The 16,324-nt window shown below is 45.8% G+C and overlaps 1 protein-coding gene across 1 annotated transcript in view; it reads left to right on the top strand.

Moving 5' to 3' along the window:
• The first annotated feature begins 7,352 nt into the window (after positions 1 to 7,352).
• CPNE3 (copine 3) overlaps positions 7,353 to 16,324 on the top strand; it is an 80,913-nt gene continuing 71,941 nt past the window's right edge. The window contains exon 1 of the mRNA XM_066578446.1: positions 7,353 to 7,500. The gene's annotated coding sequence lies outside the window, so the exon portion shown is untranslated. The remainder of the gene's footprint in view (positions 7,501 to 16,324) is intronic.

Genomic DNA, 16,324 nt, shown 5'->3' with positions numbered 1-16,324 from the left:
CATCCCATAGACAACTACCCTGTTTCCCTGAAAATAAGACATACCCTGAAAATAAGACATAGCATGATTTTCCAGAATTTTTGAGGATGCAAAATGATTTTTCAGGCTTTTTGAGGATGCAAAATGATTTTTCAGGCTTTTTGAGGATGCTTGAAATATAAGCCCTACTCCAAAATTAAGCCCTGCTAACAGTTAACTAAAAAAGTCAATTTAAATAGTGTCCAGGCAGCTATACATGTAAAAAAGTTAAACCTTTTTGAACAAAAAATAATATGACACTGTCTTATTTTCGGGGAAACACGGTATTAGAAAATTAACCCTTTCCAATCCACTGTCTGACGTCTAAAGACATTCTGATTGAAAGCTGTACAGCTCTGATGGCGGAAGACGTCCGGCAGGGTATTCTTTTACTGTATATTACTGGCCGCTCTGTTGTCAGGGGCCTCTCCAGCATGTCCCATACCGCAGTACTGGCTCTTGCCAGCAGACAGCGCTATTGTATAATGGCAGAAAGAGAAAACCCCTAGGAAACCCTGAATCCAAAATTGGATTGCAAAGGGTTAAAGGGCACTTTTCTGTATTTTTTTAAAGGGGATGTATCACCTACATTTTCTTTTGCTAATTAAAACTAGATAGCAAAACATATTCAATTTTTCTAATCTGTTTTTATTTTCAGATTTTTTATTCCATTAGCTGTACATCATTATGGGGGCAGCCATCTTGCCTGAGCTGCAATTAAAGGGGTTTTCCAGGGAGAACACTACTGTTGACCTATCCTTAGCATAGGTCATCAAAAGTTGATCGGCTGGGTTCGTTGCTTGGGTCCCCAACTAATCAGCTGAGTGGGTGCATGCTGTCAGCGGCACAAATACACAGAGGTCGGAGCAGAAGCCATTGTGCCGATCTTTGTGTAGTGGCCGGCGCTTGTAACTGCAGGCACGACTCTCACTGAAATCAAAACGAACTGTGCCTGCAGTTAAAAGCGCCGGCTACTACACAGAGGTCGGTGCAGAGACTTTCATTCTGATCTCTGTATTTGCAGTGCTGACAGCATTCGCCCGCTCAGCTGATCGGTCGGGGACCCGAGCGACAGGGCCCCAGGCGCTCATGTATTGATGACCTATCCTGAGGATAGGTCATCAGTAGTACTCTGCCTGGAAAACCACATTAACATCATTTAGAGATATTGTTTCCCGCAGCCTCATGGGTTATATACACAATGGAGAGGAGGAGGACTACTGACTTTTATAAGAGAGGGTTGTGGGCATGCTATGTGATATATGCAGAGGTGATTGTGCATGGAGGGGGAGGAGGTGAGCTGTGATAAATCACTTATTGTGAATGGTGGATCCTGTGTTATCTACATACAGGTACAAGGGGCTGCTGATAAGTCTTTGGCTTTACCCAGAAAGAAACGAGATAGGAAGATGAAACTTTACATGTATTCCACATACTCTCCACTGATGTCAACACACTTCTTACATCGGTATTCCAAGTTCTGTAAGCCTTGCCAAAAGAAGGATTTCGGTTGTGCCTCAAACCAGTCATCCGTAGCAGCCATGGCATTAGAAATGGTGTAAAATTTGGTGCCCTTGAGGTGTTTCTTCAGGTTTGGAAACAGATGATAGTCGGAGGGAGCTAGATCTGGTGAATAAGGTGGGTGGTCCACCAGCTGGAAGCCTAGCTCCACCAGTTTTGCCGTGATCACTTGTGCAGTGTGAGCTGAGGCGTTGTCTTGCAGGAACAAGATTCCTTTGGAGAGCTTGCCACACCTTTTGGACTTCAGAGCTGCCTTCAATTGGTCCAAAAGTTGGAACCATTTTGAAGGTAGTCCAGTAGCAGCATGCCCTCCTTATCCCAGAACACAGACGCCATCACCTTAGTGGCTGAACTTCTTTGGGTGAGGAGAACCACTGTGTCTCCTCTCTTTTGACTGCTCCTTGGTTTCAGGGTCATACAATAAATCCAGGTCTCATCCATAGTGACCAGTCGATCCAGGAAGTTCTTATCAGTCCGGAAACGCTGACAAATGGACCGGGAAGTTTTCCCTCGCATGCTTTCTGATCTGTTGTCAAACATTTGGGGACCCACTTTGCAGATGGCTTCTTCATGTTCATGGATAATGACACAAACTTGTTCACAAGAAACCCCCATGATGTCTGCTACTCCTTTAGCTGAAATTGGCCGATTCTCCAGTATGAGGTTGTGCACCGCATCGACGATCTCCGGAACAACAACCTCTCTCGGTCGTCCAGGACGTTCCTCATCATTGGTGCTGAAGTGGCCCGTTTTAAATTTGACAACCCAGTTCTTAACTGTAGAATATGATCCCCCAATGACTGCCACATATCACCATGAATATCCTTCGTGGACTTTCCTTGCAGAAACAAGAATTTTATCACTCCTCTGCTCTCATTTGCTGTGAATATCACCTTAGACTCCGCCATTTTGTGTTCCGGTGTGCCGAGATCACTGTTGCCATAAGCTACAAACACAACATTTTGAAAACATATATTAGACACATAAGGCTTTCATGTGATGTAACATTCGTTACCATAGAAACAAAAAAAACCACCAAGCCAAAGACTTATCAGAACCTCCTCATATCACCTTTCATTGTAAGCCTGCCTGTGATAATAATGAGATGACTGCTGAGAAATGTTCTCTACAGAATTGGAAGTGTCAGACTATTAGGCTTAGTGGTCAGTGTTAAGGCCTCTTTCACACAAGCGACAGAGATATCGCTGCAAGAAACTCACAGTGATATCGCATCTGTGTTCTGTGCGATATCGCTGTGTTTTCTCGCGGCAATATCGCAATTTTGTGGCGCTACAAATTTCTGTGACTTTGTAGCGCTCCTTTGCCGGGATTTTTGTAGGTTTTAAAATTTAAGCCCAACCCCAAAAATAAGCCATGGCTGCAGTAAAAAAAAAACAAGAGGCGCTGTCTGGCTCTGTTGCTTATCTCCTCTGCAGCTCCAGCACTCTTGCTTATAGCTTTCACCCAGTGCTTCCTGGTCAGGGGGTTCAAAATCCCCGCCTTCAGAAAGCGCTGGCTCTGATTGGTTCTCAAGCACCGAATGTCAGCCAATCACTGCAGCGCTCGATGAACCAATCACAGCCATCCCTTTGAATGGCTGTGATTGGTTCATCGAGCGCTGTCTCTGATTGGCTGAGCCTCAACGCTGGTGAACCAATCAGAGCCACTGCTTCCTGGAGGCGGGGATTTTGAATCTCAAAACCAGAAAGTGCCTGGTTTGGTGATGTATTGTGTTTTGGGGGGCTTTTTTATGCAGGTAGGCCCTATATTAGGGCTTTTACAGTAGAATTTCCTATTGTAAAAGTTGCATGGAACCACACAAACACCGTGTTTTTGTGCGATGCGATGCAACACAAAGGATGGGTCCATAGCGAAACATGGGCTACAAAACATAGCAAATGGCGGCAATATTCAGCAACCCGCGTTTTGTTTTCCACAATATAGCAGCCTACAAAACATCGCTAATGTGAAGGAACCAATCAGAAAGCATGGGCTGCACATACATGCGATTTGCAGCACTGTCGCATTGCCAGAAAATCGTGCGATTTTTGTCCCCCATGTGAAATCGGCCTAAAAATGCAGAGTTTTAGGATGTTTTTAAACATAGTGACATTGAAAATTAAGAAGAAAAATTCCTCTTAAAAATATGTCTAACATAAAAACTTGATTTATAGAATAGTTCATTTTCTGACAACACATGCACAAGGCTATGTACAGCTTTACACTCTTCTTTTTAATCAATGTGTTTTTGAAAATGAAAACTTTTTGTAATTGTTTGATTTCTGTGTTTGCATTATTTTCCAAGGCACTACAGAGTAGAGGACTGAAAACTTAGCAAATTCTGTCAGTCAGAGCAAACTGACAGCTGCTCCCCTGTTGTGAACATGTCCTTTCTATTGTGCTATAACAGAGTGACAGTATCAAGGGATAATAGAGGAGATCAGTGTAGAGAGCAGAGAAAGCTACTGTTACAGAGGGCTGTAGGACAGTGTCTGCAGATGGTGGAGGAGATCAGGAGGACAGAGCAGAGAAAACTATTACAGAAGGCTAAAATCCACTCCGAATGAATTTTCTGCTCTTATCAGCAGTGAGGTGGAACAGACCAGGAGCTACTCAGAGTGAGGATGGAGAGTAGTCATAAATGGCTGCACATCTAAGTGGAAGAAAGTATCAAGTGGAGTACCCCAAAGCTCTGTCCTAGGCCCAGTGTTGTTCAACATTTTTATAAATGATCTGGAGGAGGGAATTGATGGAAAACTGATCAAATTTGCAGATGACACAAAGCTAGGAGGGATACCTAACACTAGGAAAGAGAGAGTATTCAAAAAGAGCTAGAAAAGCTTGAACAGTGGGCGGCGACTAACAGAATGGTAGTTAACAAGGAGAAATGCAAAGTCCTACACCTGGGCAAGAAAAATGAAAAAAGCACATACAGAATGGGGGGAATTGGGCTAAGCAGCAGGACATGTTAAAAAGACTTGGGTATACTAATAGATCATAGACTGAACATGAGTCAACAATGTGATGCAGCAGCCAAAAAGGCAAACACAATTCTGGGATGTATTAAGAGAAGCATAGAGTTTAGACTACGTGAGGTAATTATTCCTCTCCACTCTTCCTTAGTCAGACCTCATTTGGAATACTGTGTCCAGTTCTGGACACCCCACTTTAAAAAAGACATAGACAAACTAGAGCAAGTTCAGAGAAGAGTTACCAGGATGGTGAGCGATCTGCAAATCATGTCCTATAAGGAACGGTTAAAGGGGTTGTCCCGAGGCAGCAAGTGGGTCTATACACTTCTGCATGGCCATAATAATGCACTTTGTAATGTACATTGTGCATTAATTATGAGCCATACAGAAGTTATAAAAAGTTTTATACTTACCTGCTCCGTTGCTGGCGTCCTCGTCTCCATGGTGCCGACTAATTTTCGCCCTCCGATGGCCAAATTAGCCGCGCTTGCGCAGTCCGGGTCTTCTTCTTTTCTGAATGGGGCTCCGTGTAGCTCTGTGTAGCTCCGCCCCGTCACGTGCCGATTCCAGCCAATCAGGAGGCTGGAATCGGCAATGGACCGCACAGAAGCCCTGCGGTCCATGAAGACAGAGGATCCCGGCGGCCATCTTCAGCAGGTGAGTATGAAGACGCCGGACCGCCGGGATTCAGGTAAGCGCTGTGCGGGTGGTTTTTTTTAACCCCTGCATCGGGGTTGTCTCGCGCCGAACGGGGGGGGGGGGGGTTTAAAAAAAAAAAAACCCGTTTCGGCGCGGGACAACCCCTTTAAAGGATCTGGGAATGTTTAGCTTGCAAAAAAGAAGGCTGAGAGGAGACCTAATAGCAGTCTACAAATATCTGAAGGTCTGTCACAGTGCAGAGGGATCAGCCCTATTCTCATTTGTACAAGGAAAGACTAGAAGCAATGGGATGAAACTGAAAGGGAGGATACACAGATTAGATATTAGAAAAAACTTTCTGACAGTGATGGTGCTCAATGAGTGGAACAGGTTACCACGGGAGGTGGTGAGTTCTCCTTCAATGGAAGTGTTCAAACAAAGGCTGGACAGACGTCTGTCTGGGTTGGTTAAGTGAATCCTGCACTGAGCAGGGGGTTGGACCCGATAACCCTGGAGGTCCCTTCCAACGCTACCATTCTATGATTCTATGAAAGCAATGGAAGAACTCTACCCTCTGCCGTAGGAGTGACAGCCACGTTGGGGGATTCCTTCATCCCCGCAATGATGCAAGGCTATTTTCACTTGAAAACGCCTCGCGTCCATGGGGCTTTCACATGTGAAGGAGCTCTATAGGCTGCGCTCACACGAGTGTAACTACATTGCGTATTACACGCACCATATACACGTGCATAATATGTGGTGAATTGAGTCAGTGAAAGCACATTGATCTTCATTCATCCAGTCACACTTGTGTACATTCATTGCGCAAAATACGCAGGTAAAAAAGAATGCAGCATGTTCTATTGTACCGCGTATTATGTGCGATAGAGCTCTATCGTTCTCTATGGGTGCGTACGCTGTACAGACCCAATTGCATTGCGTACATGCAGTGATTTATACAGACGTTGCTGGGAAACAATACAAGGAAATTTTTTAAAAAAGTAACTAGGAAGCCAATTCATGCGCGTGCGTGAGATACGCTGTTGTGCGCAGTCATATGAGATCACAATTGCGGTGATCGCAGCTCCCCACACCGGTAAAACGCTGTGTTTTACCATACGTTCGTGCGAGCCTGCCTAAACCCGGATTCGGACGAGCATATGTGTATTTACATGCGCATTTACACCGCGTTTTTGCTGAATGGACAGTGTGTATTTGCATGCATTTAAGTGCGTTTTAACTGTACTCTTTGTGCGCACGAAATTACACAAACGATGATTTCAGACAATGAAATGACCAATTAGTTTAATGAGGTCAGTATGTGTTCTTTCCCTGCGAAAATAGAGCGTATCGCATACATACCGTGTTTCCCTGAAAATAAGACAGTGTCTTATATTAATTTTTGTTCAAAAAGGTTTAACTTTTTTACATGTATAGCTGCCTGGACACAATTTAAATTGACTTTTTTAATTAACTGTTAGCAGGGCTTAATTTTGGAGTAGGACTTATATTTCAAGCATCCTCAAAAAGCCTGAAAAATCATTTTGCATCCTCAAAAATTCAGGAAAATCATGCTAGGTCTTATTTTCAGGATATGTCTTATTTTCAGGGAAACAGGGTAAGTTTGGGTTTGTTCACGTGCGTATTTCTTCACGTGGTGTTCGACCGCGTGAAAAAAATACACGACATGTCCTATTTTCATGCATATTATTCTCTGCAATAGGCCATTGAAGTGAACGGGCTGCGTATTTGCGCAGATAAACAATGGGCCCTTCCACACACTTTTTTGGGGTATGCAAATATGCAGTGTAGTGGCGCGAACAGAAACCCACGGGAGCGGGTAAAGTACGCAAAAAATACGCTGCGTATGTATGCGAAGTAAAATAAATCACATTCAGCCCTAAGTTTTAGCTCCAACCAAAAAAAACGTATAGACAGAAATATAAAGGCGTTATGATTTTTTGAAAGTGGAGCGGAAAAAACGAAAATGATAAAAAAGTGAAAAATGTCTGTGTCTCCAAGGGGTTAATGAAGGCTCGTGACCCTATTTGCCCTGGGGTCCGGCCCGCTCTCCCCCACCCCTGTATAATATGTCCTCATGTACAGGAGGAGAACAATCCGAATCCCTTGTAGTTTGTGCAGCAGACAGGACAGAAGTTTGTGAAGGCGGCCTCATAACGCAGTCATGGCCCCCACTGTGAGGCGGCTCTGCTATGTGGACTAGCAGAGTGGAGGAAATGCTGTCACTGCTTGCTGGGAGGGGATATGTGAGGGAGGAGAAGATTTACCTCCGCTCACTCCACAACACACAGTAGAGAGCGGAGGACATCGCCCTGGTCTGCACACAGAGGTGGGTGCCTGCTGGCTCCTCCATACTTGGCTGCTTGGGTTGGGTGGGGTGTCTGTCAGTGCAGTCCAGTGTCAGGATGGTGCAGCTACAGCCGCCAGGCCCCTTCTAGTAGTTTGCCTAGTACTACTTGCGTGTATGTACAAGTATAAATATACTGCGGTATGTGCTCCATGTGTGCTGTATTTACTATAGGGCTTGGCTACGGACTTGTTGGCGGAAGGTTCGGCCTATTCTGCTCGCGGGATACACATAGCAGGAGGTTTTGGTGGGCAGGGAAACTTACGTACAGATTAGATCATTCGTTGTGTAAACATCAGATAGGATTTACCTACAATGCAAATCGCAAAGTTCATTTGTGCTTTGATAACCTGTTGTACAATACCGGGGCCAACGTATGTCAGCCATGTAGTAGCGGGGTCCTTATATAATAAGTGTTTTACGGGATAGAATAAATAATGGTTGTGCATCGAAGCTCTTGACGTATCCGCACTTTATAACGGGTCCGGCACTAGTGTTCAGGGCGGCGGAGATTCATATATATGAATCTTTAAAATAAATTATGGCCCCTCAGATAAGAAGCCGCAGAAATGGAGTATGACTTTCCAATCAACTAATATTGGCCATCCAGTACATGTTATGACCCTCTCCCATCTAATATGACATTGGGCGTGGATCGATGCAATAGCACGCTGGATGGCGAGGGAGTCGTAGGATATCCAGTATTCTTCATAGCTTTTAGGAGTTAGAATAGGAACCTAGTATCGCATGTCCTACTCTTCCCTCGCCAATTGTATGGTGCCAGGGTGTGGTGGTAGTGCCTTACAGCCGGAGAGTGGCCCTGAGGGCATGCTTTGAAATTTGCAATGTGTGCCCATCCTTGGGTGCCGTTTTAACTGTAGATGGCATTCGGGTAGAACCTTGGATAGTAACATAGGATGTCATTAGTCGATTGCAGACACTTTGGTTTCCGTTTGATCTGATTTAAGTTCCTTTCCAGTACTTTTTTGTCAGGCAGAGTAGAGCAGTCGTCTACGCCAGAGGTCCCCAACTCCAGTCCTCAGGGACCGCCAACGGGTCATGTTTTCAGGATATCCTATGGTAAGAACACCTGTGGCAATGTCTGAGGCACCAACAATAATTACATCACCTGTGTAACACTGAGGAAATCCTGGAAACAAGACCTGTTGGTGGTCCCTGAGGACTGGAGTTGGGGAACCCTGGTCTACGCCAGCTCTCAGGGACCCCGACAGGTCATGTTTTCAGGATATCCTATAGGAAGAACACTCTGAGGCCCCGACAATAATTACATCACCTGTGTAATACTGAAAACATGACCTGTTGGGGTAACTTGAGGACTGGAGTTGGGAAACACTGGCCTACGCTATTCGGAGGCAAGAATGCCAGAAAATAATGGAAATCTCGTCAATGGAGACCAAAACCTGACACCTTTTGATTTCCGTTTAACTGAGGTTGTATTCACACAAGCGAGATCCAGGCACCAGTTCCTTCCGATAGCGATATGGACAGAACTCGCACGTGTTAATTACACATTGATTGAATGTGTTTATTCTCATAAGCAATTTTCTCTCTCACAGCGATGAGGTTGAAAAATTGCCGCATGTCCTATTATTTCCTACGGGATCTTTACAGAAACTGCATCTCGGTCGTGCGCCATTTGAATGTGATGCTTTTTTTAAAATTTATTTACTTTTTTAACCCATTGAGAACTACTGGAAGCACTTGCAATGTACATAGATGTACTGTATTTGCATTGCATTGTGCTCACATCCAGAATCACAATTGTATTCAATGGGAGCGTTATACCGCCATTACCGTGGTGTTCAAAACGCCGCGGTAAAAAGCGCTTGTGCGAGATAGGACTTGCTCAGTGCGGTATCCGCTGCTCAGACCCCTACTGGTCGCTGAAATGTAGGGGCTGCAGCGCTGTGCCTCTTCGTCTGTCTTCGTTGTCTCCTAGGCGGGTGAAGACGGGCACATTCAGGTCTATAGATATATTCTATAGAACTCTATGGGTCTGTCTTCAGCTGCTGAAGAGGAGTCAATAGTCAGCAAAGACAGCCAAAGGGGCACAGCGCTGCAGCCCCCTCGTTTCAGCAACCAGCAGGGGTCTCAGCAGCAGGAATCAGTGACCAAAACTTTTGACATGTTGCTCTGACATGTCAAAAGTTTGGAAGAAGTGCAGTTAGTTTTTAAACCATTATCTGAGAAAAATAACGTTAGATGACAGCGCCAACATTGAGATAGGATACTTTTACACGGGCCAACTATCGGCAGGAAAAAACGCTCAGACAAGCAATTTTGACCAGTGCTTGTCCTGTGGAAAAGCAGGACCCTGACAGGGTGCAGAGCGAGAAATCATTCATTTCATCTCACTGAAACAAAGTGACTAGTGAGCGACTTCACTCATTGTAAACAGGCAGTCGTTCAGCTTTACGCGACTGCCTGTTCATAGTGAATGGAGACGGGTGGCTGGAAGAGATCTCTGGCGCGCTCTACCTCCATTCACTGAATGACAATCGCTCCTCTGTGATAGCACAGGAGTGATAGTTGTTGGGACAGCAGTCAGGGCTTAAGTGCCCTGCAGTCATCTTGTCTAAAAGTACCAAAACTACTTAAGTAACAGAGCAATCCAAGGCTTACTCTCCCCCCCCCCCCCCCCAAGGTTCTGTCCACTTTTGCATTGTGGTTTTCATTATAAACAGAACCATGCCACACTGCTTGATCTGCTATAAGACGGACCCCATTGACTTATAATAGGGAGACAACTGCCCCTTTGACGGAGATGTGAACACAACCTGATTTGACTCCTCCCTAAGCTGGACACTAATTTTTGTCTTGCTTGAAGTCTATAAAATCTTTACAAAAAACTTTGTCAAGCACTTCCTGACCGTATTACATAGATATTCTTACTCAGCAGCTATCAGCTGTTTTTGACAGCTGCAATCGGAGTTGGCTGTGATCACAGCAGTTAACTATTTAGATGGCAGAGTCAAAACTGACCATGCGCCTATAGAGCCAACTGGAGGTGGAGGGGCCTTCCGGCGCCCCATCGACTCCCCCAGGATGCTGATGGGTTAACATGCTAGCTCAGAGCCTAGTGAAGGCTGCCATGCATGGATATCTATTAAGCCCTTCCAATAGTGTGTTCCGCAATACAAGTTCCATTCACATAGTACTGCCGTATGCAAGAGCCTGATTCTATACAGTAAATTGTACAATGGTAGAATCAAAAGTGACCTAAAGTATAAGCTCTATAGAAGGAAAGTGACAGCTAAGTGTGGATTGCGCTCTCCTTTGAGAGTGTCATAACCTGGAAGTCACAGTTTACACTTACACATCATAGTACACTGCTTCTTGAGTAATAGTGACATTCGATGTAACTAATAAGTAAACCGTTCTGTCATTTTATTACATGGAAAAAGATATTTATGTGACTCAGTTCTGGGATTTAGAAAGTGTTACAAAACCACCTGAGTGTTGTGGCGGACCGTGACTCATATATTCCATGAGGATATCCATGATGAGGGTAGGCACGAGATAGCGCTGTGAGGTCACTGCTTGCTCTCAGATGCCTATATAATGGGATTATCAGAGCTAATCACTGCCAGCCTTCTTAACGATGCTTAGAGAGTGTCTGCAGTCTGTTGAGTAATACGAGATTTGGATGAGCTGAAGGTAAGAAATTACTAAGAAAACAAGTAATTCTGTAATTTTACTGGATATGTCACAAGTATTAATGATTATTGTTATTTCCGTGTCCTGCCTAGGGTTGACTAAGGACTGAGATACGAGGTGGGGTACGTCCTTGTCAGGGTGAATTGCCTGCGTGTAGGTAGACCCCCGTCCCTGAGGTTATTCAGATAGAGAAAGAGTTCCCATGTTTTAGTTTATTATTGTTTTTTCTGAGTTTGTGTGTTTACATGCGAGATCTGCGGGTTAGGCTGGGTTCACACAGGGCGGATTTGCCTCGGTTTTGCAGCGCGGAATTTCGTCACGGCAAATCCGCCCACGGCCGCTAATCTCGGGATTAGCCAGCCATGTGGACGAGATTTCTCAGAAATCTCGACCACACAGGGCGGCCAATCCGCTGCGGTAAGTCAGGCTGGAACCTTGGCGGCCGCGGTTTCAGAATATGCGGCATGTCTGTTTATCTTTTCTTTCCACCGTGGCCACGCTCTCCTCTATGGGAGCGCCGGCCGCAACGGAAAAGCGAGCCACCGGGCCGCTTCAAACGGAAAAACCCACGGCAGTTCTCCCGGCGGGCATCTCGCGGTTTTTGCTGCAGCGAAACCGCGAGATTTCCGACGGGAATCCGCCCCGTGTGAACCCAGCCTTATGGTTCCAGCACGTCCTAGGTGGACGTGACAATTATATAGCAATGGTGCTTAAGGCGCAGGGTATGGTAAAGTTTAAACTGGTGGTGGTCTGCAATATCATAATACTCCCACTCATATAGGGATTGAATCTTCCCATAAAGACAAGAAATGCCATCGCTCACTGCCTATGGATAGGGAGCAGGACTCGCTCTCAGATTTTGATTCAGGAATCAGACATGCGGTTTTTGATGCGGGTTTTTAGTTAATTATTTTTTGTGGTTGTGTGCCGCATATGCCAGAAAATGGTGTAAATTATGGTGCAAAACGACATTTGCTTATGGCTGGTGTAGAACTACCTCACGCCGGCTTACCTCCCTAAATAGATGAATACTCAACTGAGCCGAATAGTCATGTGTTATGGGGGCCTGGGGGAAAGCGTTGTCTGGCCAATAGGTGTTGAAAGAAAACGGGCACCAGAAGAGTCAAACTGGCAGCAGGGGTGGCTTACCAGGCTCCCGCCCTACCGTGTGTAGTCATAATAAAGACGACCTTATATTTGCCACTATTATAATGTCTTGCTTGCCCGTAATAGTAGTCATTGTACAGCTCATCCGATACAAAGCGATTATTTTATTATTGTTGTAATATGACTGGGGTTCATGTTAACGATTCTTACAATAATATCTGTACAATAGTAAGACTCTGAAAAGGTGATGTGAAGCCCAGTGATGGTCCTTTCCTGAGGCACAGCTGCCAAAATCATACATTTGTACTAGCACTCTTCTAGAAACCTGCAGTACGGTTAGGGGGGGGAGGGGGGGCAGCCGTCCGCCCTTCACTTTCTAAGACCTGTGCCGCAGTTTATACAGTGGGGATTTTGAAACCCGCATCGCGGAAAAAAAAGAATTGACATGTCGGGCAGAAACAGTATAGGGCGGTCACACGTTGATTTACTCAATTAAATGGGGCCAAATCTGCATATAAATTGGTATGGAAATCTGCAGTTCTGAGGGCTTATTCAGACGGGTGTATATCAGTTTTCACGCCCGGCCGATATACGTTGTCCCTCTATGCGAGGGGAGGAGGCGGGCCTGGCCGGGAGCAGTGCACTGAGCTCCTGCCCCATCTACGCCCCATCTCCGCCCCTCACCACTGTTTGCAATGGGAGGGGCCAGTTAAACTTGGCTCCGCCCTGTCTCACCCCTCCCATTGGAGGCATGGCAACTTGGAGGTGTTGTAACTTCTTCTTTATCCATCCAAACAGAATTCCTTTGGCTGGGTGGCAAACCAGACATCAGCCTCTGCAATTACAACAGAAATTCAGGCAAATATGGTTCATTGAGGTGTTCCTTCAAATTAGACAACAGATGATATTCTCAGGGTGCCAGGTCAGAGAATAAGGAGGATGATCCAGCACCTTAAAGCCCAGGTCAGCCAGTTTGCTCAGAGTGATGGCTGCCATGTGGAATGAGGCATTGTTGTGCAAGAACACAACACTTTGGGTCAACTTTTTGTGCCTTTTAGACTTCAAACCTTTTTCAGTTTATCCAGAAGTGTTGGGTATTAGTTTACCATGTCTCCACTGGAAGTATGGCTGGAGACATGGGTTGGCCAGCCTCAGTTCCAGGAAACGCCCATGTCATGGGCAAAGCTGGCAATTGCCCCCCGCAATTTCCCCCCAAAATAAACAGTGTAAGAAACCACTCCTTCACAATGGCGATTGCGATATCGCTGCAAGAAACTTGCGGCAAAATTGCAGCTCTGTTCAGGCAATTTTTGAGTGTCGGCAAAGCTTTTTCTTGAGGAAAAATTGTGCATTGCATTGCTGCCACTCGCGATTTTCTCTAGCGACTTGCACGAAAGTCAATAAGAGTTTCTAATGTTAAAAACGCATCGCACGTAAATCACAAGTTTGTGCGATGCAATAAAAAGGAGCCTCTGTAGGTAAACATAGGCTAGAAAAAAAAACATGAAAGATAGGACATGCTGCGATTTTTCAAATCGTGCAACATTCCATGAGTGATGCACTGCTATGCAAGAAACATATTGCAACATGGTCTACCCTACTGTGAGCGCATCCATTGTCTTCAGTGCGGCAGCAGTGTCTGCCCTATTGAAATCAATAGGAGAACTCCGCGCTCCTCTGCCTCGGCTGTGACAGCCACGGTGGGGGATTCCCTTCAGCCCCACAATGATGCAAGGCTATTTTCACATGGTGGCAAATTGGTGATATTGAGCCGTGATTCACAGCCTGATATCGTACACCCAAGTGTGAAGGAGCCTTAGGCTAACTTCACACAGGCGAGCGTGATATGAGGCTTTGAATCCCGCCACCATATCGCGCTCGCCATCCATGTGAAATCCCCGAGTATGAGAGGCGTTTTCATGGCAAAGCAGCCTCGCATCACTTCAGTAGGAGCTATCGCTTCGCGTGCACGTGGTGCGATGCTGCCGCCGGTCCCATTGAAAACAATGGGCGCTGCGATACGAGAACATGCATAATATAGAACATCTATTAACCGCGATTGGTTTCCTGCATACCAGCGCATCGTTGTTCCATGCAAGTAAAAAAATCGCTTATGTGTATGACGTCGTTCAAAAGACTGGGGTTCATATTTGTGGGTCTTACAATGCACAAATCTCGTGCAATTTTAGAGTCCGTGTGAAGCTGGCCTTAGGGTGCATTCAAACACCCACCAAAATACCTGTCAAGTCCTACAGTGTTTGGTGCGGATTTTGCCGCGGATTCACAGCAGACTTCACAATTTGAATTGAGGTAGGGAAGTCTAATAGGCTCCACGTCAAAGTCGGCACCAAAGCGGTGCAGGCTTTTCAGCTCTCAGAAGATCTGCCCACAAGCTGCTGTGTGAGCGCGCATACTAAGAGTTGGCACCCAGCATTATCAAATGCATTAATCCCATTTATGCGGAAATGCCAGAGGAGAGGATTATTCACTGCCTCATGCAGGGGAATTATTTGAAGCTGCTGGAATTCAGCGCAGAGCTGGTAACTGAGCTTACCACTCACAATGTGGCAAATACTAGTGTCTTGCGTGGCAGAGAGGCCTTTGTGCCCCCTGAGGCAGAAGGGCTTGGGTACAGCTGCCACCTCTGCCTCTCTAGCTCTACGCTGGCCTCATGCACACGACACTATGAAAGATCAATAGTAATCAGTGGATGAGTATTGGAGCTGCTTCATAAACCATGGGCAAAGCTGGCGATTGACTCAGTCAGACACACCTTCCTGGAGGTGTACAGCCTCCATACTTCTACTGTTTGACCTGGAAAATCGGAGGAATGGTGGCAGAGGCTGTTGCGGCGGCAATGACTCGCTGGAGCATGGGAGTGGAGATGCGAGCAGTTCAGAGAGGCAGCATTGATGCTGACAGCGGAGGGCCGGATACAAGGGCGGCATGGACGCTGACAGCGGCAGAGGATGGTAGTGGAAATGGGAAGCCACCAGGGTCATGTAGGAAATGGGAGTGGAGATGGGAAATGTGTGAGCTGAAGCCGCCTGGGACATGTCAGCTGAATGTTGTGGGTGTGACCTAGCCATCCTCTGTAACTCAGGGCTGCCAACCCATGTCCCCACCCATACTTCCAGTGGAGACATGGTACACTAATATCGAAGTGTTGTGCTATATACAGCCGTGATAGTAGATCCCTTTGAAAGGTAGTCCACAAGCAGTATCCCATCTTTATTGCAAATGACAGACGCTGTCACCTCGAATGACGACTTCTGCACTCTAAACTTCTTTGGACACAGGGGACCACTGTGTCTCCATTCTTTTAACTGTTCTTTTGACTCAGTCATACATAAAAATCCATCATCTCCAGGCGGGACAGAAAAGCATCAACATTCTGTTCTAAAGTGTTGTGATAGGCTTGCACTTGGGCATGCTTTAGATCTGCTGAAAAACATTTCAAAACCTACTTGGCAGACATCTTCCTCGAGTCCAGATGACTGTGAATTATGGACCCAACTCTTTCTCTGGAATTGTTCAGATCCTCGGCTGTCGTCTTAGCAGAAATTCTCCGGTCTTCCAGAATCCTCCCATGGATGGCATCTATAGTTTCTGGAACCGTCACTACTGGATGTCATCTGGAACGGTACTTATCGTTGGTTTTTGAAAGGCATTTGTCACCTAATGTTTGCACCATATCACCAAGAACGTCTTTCAACAACATCCATTTCAGAAACAGGAACTTCATCACTGCTCTGTTCTCCATTGCTGTGAAATCTGCTGCAGACTCCGCCATGTTGTCTTTAAACCTGCATAACATAAGAATGGCGCATGAGATCACGCCAAAGGTTGCTCACAAAGTATTGCAAAGATTGAGCTTGCAATTGTACAGCCATGTACTCCTCCTATCTGCACAGGAGTGAGAATATCATTGCAATGTAGGAGAGTCAGAGCCGTAGATGCCTGTGGGCAGACTAAGGCTGGGTTCCCACGGGACGTATGCTCGGTGGAAATCTCACGACCT

Source organism: Eleutherodactylus coqui, chromosome 9 (genome assembly GCF_035609145.1).
Source record: "Eleutherodactylus coqui strain aEleCoq1 chromosome 9, aEleCoq1.hap1, whole genome shotgun sequence".
NCBI classification, from domain to species: domain Eukaryota; kingdom Metazoa; phylum Chordata; class Amphibia; order Anura; family Eleutherodactylidae; genus Eleutherodactylus; species Eleutherodactylus coqui.
Note: the sequence above shows the minus strand (reverse complement) of the source record. Positions and strands in the feature narration are given on the sequence as shown.